Consider the following 6,963-nt stretch of genomic DNA (forward strand, 5'->3'; position numbering starts at 1 on the left):
CGAACACTTTCACGAAATGATTGAGACGAGGTGTGGTATTATAAATGGCGCTGTTGCTTTACGTATCGTCGTTTTCTGGTGTGTTGGCAGTATGTTAGTATGTACGCACTAACACTTTTGCACCAACCAGCTATTTGGTACCGCTACCGACATTCCTCAATTTCGCAGCTGGCTAATGTGACGTACGTATCATTAAATGGTAGTTACAGGGCCAGCAAAATATGTAGTTACGACGCTCAGTGGAAGTGGCTGGCATGTTGGTTATTCCTGCCACCAATCTGACCAACTTATACAGTTTCGGACCCCGTGCCGTGCATAGAAACATGAACGCTTGCTTGCTTGGCATGCAGCTGATGCATGATGTGACGGAACGTGACAGAAAACAAACGTCTGTCTTGGCGGGGCTCACTATGCGATTTGGAAATCCGTCTGATCTTTGCGTGTCCGATGACATAATTGATTAACGTTCGGGCGCGGTAGCGAGATCGCCTCACTACGTTAAAAAGAAAAACTGCAATTAGTGATGCGACTAACGTGTTTGCCCAGTCAAGATGACAAAATATAAGGAAAACGTTCGTTTGAAATGGAACTGGAAGGTTCAAAATGATAAATTGGGGCCGCGTTCCGAAACTTCATTCGCATAATAAACACCCAAGCGTTTATGCTTTGTAGGGATGCCTGTCACGTCTTTTCCCGTCCCCAATCAAAACAAGAGGCACGTTTACGCTAACGCAGTTTAGCCTAAACAGGATTTCCTCTCGAGCACGTAAATGCCATGCTCTTCTCATCGGATGATAACATCAAAACGGCTTCCACATATCACGAGTGTTTCTTGCTAAGCAGACTGGTGTCTTTCAAGCTATCAACCATATCATCTTATAAGGCACAGTTTATCTTTTGAGGTCCTCGTTGCAAACCAAAACTTTTTGTCGGTTTTGTTTCGCTGTTGTACAGTTTGCTAACTTCACCGGGTTGATGGGATACCGATTTGGACAAATCTGGGCTGACAAAACCGGGCTTCGTCACTTGCCCATCTTATGTCCGATTGATGGGCAAGGGCGCGGCGGGAGATACATGGGCGTGCACAAAAGTTGATACGTCATCGGACGATAAAAGCCTGCAAAAATAAAGGTGTCTCGAGAACAATGAGGTACTCTGTGATTTTGTCCGACTTCAGTGATTGTTTTTTGCTTTATGTTGAGGCCGAAGAAAAAGATGGACGAAGGTGAACCACTTTAAATGGTGCACATTTACAGCTTAAGGAGTAGCAGATACATACACAAGGTACTAACGTGCACCACTTGGCCTACGCACATTCTCCTAATAATTGTTTCTCTTGTCCTGTCACCTTCTGTCAGTTTCACTTTAATTACATTGCACACGTTGTACATCTATTGGGCTGCAGCACAGGGCTATCCTCCACGCAAACCCGTCACGATCTCGGCCGCCATAACCGACTGACTCACCTGCACGTGCTCCAATGCGAACACCCTCCCCTGATATCGTAGCTCCTCACCCTCGCGCCCGACTCGCGACACCGCGCGGCACACCCACCCGGCCGTCTCACCCTGCCACCGTCTCCACGCGACTCACGAGCGCTCGCCCGCCTCCGCCGCCCGGCCCGGCGCGCTTTCGTCCAGCCAGCCGCGTCGACGCCTCGGCTGACATTCCGCCGCGTCCATACGGCCAATTTCACGGGCGGCGCGGACGGGCCGACGACCGTGTCGCCGCGGCGTCGCTCCGCGTGGGGAAATCGCGTAGGCTGCTGCGACTGCGAACCGGCGCGCCATTGGGCTTCTCCCCGGTGGTGCCGGGTGCTCACCGAAACGGGAACGTTTTGTGCAAGACGTGGCCGGTTTTTTCATAAGCCAGTTTTTTGCAGTGGATGAGCTTAAGTTTTTTTAACCGAGCAGGAGATTGGTTCCGAGAAAGGTTTCCGGCGCCAGCAAATCCGTCCAGAATCCGTGAAATACTGCCAATGAGCATGCATCTTCCGCCTGGACATGAACTAAAACGCTGGCAAAATGCCACAACGCCATACAGGAGCGTCTGAAGGATATGCAATGAGCAGACAACATTCTGAAATTCTTGAAAATTTAGATCAAAATGTTTTCGAGTAAGCAGTCTTTTAACATGTCAACTTGTGTAGATAACAGATCACCCAGGTGAACCCCCGAAATCCGGGATCCGCATCCCACTAAGCGCTGTGGTGGAGACGCCCATGTGTTTGCGCACAGCGATTGAAGCAGAACACCGTATAGATCCTCGACGTTAGATCTGATCTCAGCACTTAAAGTTTCCAGCCAGTGCATACATCAGTAAACGGAGAATTTCATATGCGGCGAATGCTTACGATATCCAAGGAACGTGTCCGTATTCTATCGCAATGGATAATCTGCGAAAGTTACTGACGTTAGTGATAGTTATTTGGTGTGTGAATTCCTCAGAAAACCGCAATTTTAGGTCGAAAATATGGCTTCAGTTTCATGAATAAAACCGTGCAAATCGTACTCAATCTACCACAGTGCCGAAGACTCGCAAACTTCGATAACAATGTTTTTTCCAGCAATCTCGTTTGCCTCTCAGGTGCACGATGCCTGCAGGAGAGCACGGTGCCCCCCCCCCCCCCCCATACACACACCGAATCTGCTCACCGCATCTGCTCTGGAGTGCAGGACCCCTGAGTACCTCACCAGCGCCGGGACGGCATTACCGAGCTCCAGTCCTGACCTGGGAGGTCGGAGGTCACCTGGTCGATCGGACGCGCTGACGTTCTATCCGAGCTCCGATGCCTTCCTTCGGCCACGTGATACAGCGGCATATGCACACACTGCCTCTCCAGATGCACATGCGCCCAATCGATTTCATTGGATGTATTAATACTTTGCTAGTGCATGTTAAAAAAAGCATTCGAACAGGCGCGTGAAAGTAAGTAGGGCAAGAACGCCCAATACTGTTTTAAACCACACAGGAAATTCGGCGTGGCTGCAGTGAGGTATGCTGTGTTTCCATTGACAAAAAATAAGTTTCGCACCCCTTCATCAATCGCGAATTCCTGCATACGCCCCTAACATAACATATACATCAGACGTGTGCACCATCTCCAATGCGACCCTTGTGCTCACTGGATCCCTGCGGCGGTGGGAAGTCGTGGGAAGCCGCCAGTGAGGTGACGCCCGCGGCGGCCGTCGGCACTGACCCGGCCCGTCACGCGGCGCCTGCCACGCCTCCGCGGTGGCAAACAGAGCGTGGACCGGCTCCAGGTCACGTGGTCCTGCCAACCGCCCCGGTCGCTGCCAGCCGGCCCCGGGCGGCCCCCACGTGTCACGTGACCTGCCGCACGCGAGGCCTCAGGCACTGTCACGCAGAGTGGACGGGCTGTCTAAAAACGGCCGCGGAGCGGACAGCCCAAAGTGCGCTCAACGTCTGAGCGTGGGAGAAACGCACGGAATGACACCCTTGTCGCTGATGGAACCAAAAAATATTGGCTCACGTTTTCGGCGTTGCTGGTTATGAATTGGTCGCTGATGATCGGCTCCGTCAACGATCGGGCTATCGGCTCCGTCAACGATCGGGCTATCGGCTCCGTCAACGATCGAGCTATCGGCTCCGTCAGCGATCGAGCTATCGGCTCCGTCAACGATCGAGCTATCGGTTCCGTCAACCATCGGGCTATCGGCTCCCTCAACCATCGAGCTATCGGTTCCGTCAACCATCGGGCTATCGGCTCCGTCAACCATTGGGCTATCGGCTCCGTCAACCATCGGGCTATCGGCTCCGTCAACGATCGGGCTATTGTTTCCGTCAACCATCGGGCTATCGGCTCCGTCAACGATCGGGCTATCGGCTCCGTCAACGATCGGGATATCGGCTCCGTCAACGATCGGGCTATCGGCTCCGTCAACGATCGAGCTACCGGCTCCGTCAGCGATCGAGCTATCAACAAATACGTAGTTGATAGTTGCTCTCCATCCTAGACCAGCGCGCCATGGCATAAGGCATGACTGAAGAGCAGCGAATTACTCCCGCAAGTTGTCAATGGAAAACAGCCACCGCAAGACGAATTAGAGTGTACAGGTACTGGAATCACATACTATCAGTTATTTCATTTGCATTAGATCATTTGCATATAAAATATTTCATTACGGATTAAACGTAAGCCTGTCAGGCACGCATGTGTGTAAGCCTGTTCTGTTTCAAAACTTCGTCCGATTTGTGTTGAACCCTATCATCTAAGGCATGTACACCTTACAATAGGTTAAGGACATCAGCGCTGAGCGCATCGCGCTCCAAAAGTTTGCCGGAATGTTCATTATCCCGCTTACGTCGTTTGCCTTGAATGTGATGTCATCCACTTGACGCTTGTTTTACAAGGCTATCTGGAAGATATTGCCCAAGAGTTCACCGAGTGCCAGGATGCATTCTAGACAGCGTCCGCACATGTAACCGCCGGCTACGACGCAACGAATGGCCGTCCATTTTGCGACATCACGACTGACATGGATAAGACAGTAGTATTAGCCTTATTCCTTGGAGAAAACCGGGAGAATGGAGATATAGTTGGGTTGATATTTCGGCAACATGTCTTTGTAGAAACAATAGCAGAAGTGAATACTACTGTCTTATCTATACTGCTGTCTTATCTATGTGAATAATGCTCCTCCCTAACGCGGTGAACAACTTACGTAATTTAGGACTGACATGTTGATGTACATGCATATATTTTACCCCATTCAGGTCTGCCTCCCCAGTTAGTTTCACATACATTTCTGAACTCTGTTTACACCGTGCATAGGCGCTTCCAGATGTGTCTTGGGGCTTGGGGCCCGTTGTTCCAAGAGTTTAGCCGAAGCGGATGTTCTGAATTCGTGGCGTTGAAATACACTCCAATGGGTTTTCGATTCCGTGCTTTACCTTAGCGGCGGATTTAAATTACGGAGTCGGCTAAAAGGCAAGAATGGGTGCGCCTCGCGTTTTTTGTCTGTCTGCCATGACCACTGGTCACAGCTGCTCTATACAAAGTGAGCTGTGTCATGACCACTGGTGCAGCTGTTCTACACCAAGCGACCTCTGTCATGACCACTGGTCACAGCTGCTCTATACAAAGTGAGCTCTGTCATGACCACTGGTCACAGCTGCTCTGTACCAAGTGACCTCTGTCATGACCGCTGGGCACAGCTGCTCTACACAAAGTGAGCTCTGTCATGACCACTGGTCGCAGCCGTTCTACACCAAGTGACCTCTGTCATGACCACTGGTCACAGCTGCTCTATACAAGGTGAGCTCTGTCATGACCACTGGTCGCAGCTGCTCCGTACCAAGTGACCTTTGTCATGACCACTGGGCACAGCTGCTCTACATCAAGTGACCCCCGCTTTGATGGCCCCGTCGGCTTCGCCAACGGGAAGCATCAAAGCATTTGCATCGCCCAGGTTCGATGCAAAGGTCAACTGATGGTGACCTGTCGCCTTTGTTTCGTACGCCGATTGCCACAGAACAAAGAAACACACCCAGGAGGCAGTACGAGAGCGCACCTGGAATGGGACCTGCAGAATTGACAAGCCTTTACTAAAATTATTTGGAAAAAGCATTGCGCTCCTGTTGTTGGCAAGACATCACACCAGAGGGCATTCATGAGGGCATTCATTCACCAGAGTGTCGTTCATGAAAAACATTTCAGACATCGTTCTTCAAAGTGGTACGACGGGACCGCGCAAGCTCGCTATTCCTAGCTACAGGAGAAAGGTGTTTGCACCAAGTCACGGTTGAAACGTCTGCGATAAAAACAGCCACTGGAACATTTCCGCAGTCTTCGTGCGGCATCGCGAGAGATCTCTGTGCTGCGGCTTCCACGTGCATACATGCTGAGAAAAGGGTGGCGGCTTCGGCGACGAGGCCCGCGGCTTGAGCTTCGTTGCCGAAACGGCAAAAGATGTTCCCGAGCACCAGCAGGCGATACGTAGGCAGAACATTCCATATCGCGTTTTCGGCTTGTCGATCTGCTTTGCTTTAAGCGTATTTTGCGCTGACTTATCACGTACCGACGCCCGGCCGAGGCTACTGATCACGCCGTTCCTAACGATGCTGTACGGTGACGGGCGCCGCTCCAGGACAGGCGGGAAAGACGCATTCACATCGCCGGCCGGTGGTGAAGGATGACGTAGCTTGCGACCCGAGGCTTGACCCAGCAAAGGCTTAGCAGAAAGTTGTTTTGGAACAGAAACGGGTCGTGTGATTGCATACTTGCAAGACATTGCTGAGGTTCACAAATTCCGTTTGCCTGAGGTTTTCGCAAAAGAGACAGCAGTGAGCATTTTCGTATTTCATACCTCATCAAGAGACAGCAATAAGCCTCTCTGGTGTTTCGTACTTGCCTGTCGTGAATTCTGGCCATGCAGGTGGTCATCGTCAGTCGACCTTTGACCCGATGCCCCCGGGGTCGGCCGACCTGGCCTGTCGCCAGTTTTCCGTGCACCGTCGCCAGGCAACGCAGAGGCGCGCTCAGCGCAGTGCGGCACGGCGTAACCAGCATCCCACGTGCATAACTGACGAGCTGCCCGCTTTGAAAGGATTTCGCTGGAGAGCTCGGTAAAACATCGCGCTGTCAACGCGTTTTGAAGCATGGTTGCTTTCCCAAGAGAATACAAACCCGGTGCCGTTTGAAAGCAGGATTACAACACGGCGGTAGCATACCATGCCCTGCAGTATGCGCCAGGCGCTGGGCCCGCAGCCATGTTTGGTTGCAGAGAACAACGTATCCCAAAAAGGAATAAAAGCAGCAGTAATTTGGAATCTTAAACCATTGTTTCTTTGCATCATCAAAACTTATGCTTATAAAATATTGAAGTGTTCAACGAGTCAGACCTACCCATGTATGCGAAAGTGATTAACCCTGGCGAATCAACGCAGCGAAGCGCACGAAGCTGCAGTCGTTGACTCCACCTCCCGTCGCCATCGCGCCAT

Source organism: Pollicipes pollicipes, unplaced genomic scaffold, assembly GCF_011947565.3.
Source record: "Pollicipes pollicipes isolate AB1234 unplaced genomic scaffold, Ppol_2.1 Scaffold_7262;HRSCAF=8765_pilon_pilon_pilon, whole genome shotgun sequence".
Classification (NCBI taxonomy): domain Eukaryota; kingdom Metazoa; phylum Arthropoda; class Thecostraca; order Pollicipedomorpha; family Pollicipedidae; genus Pollicipes; species Pollicipes pollicipes.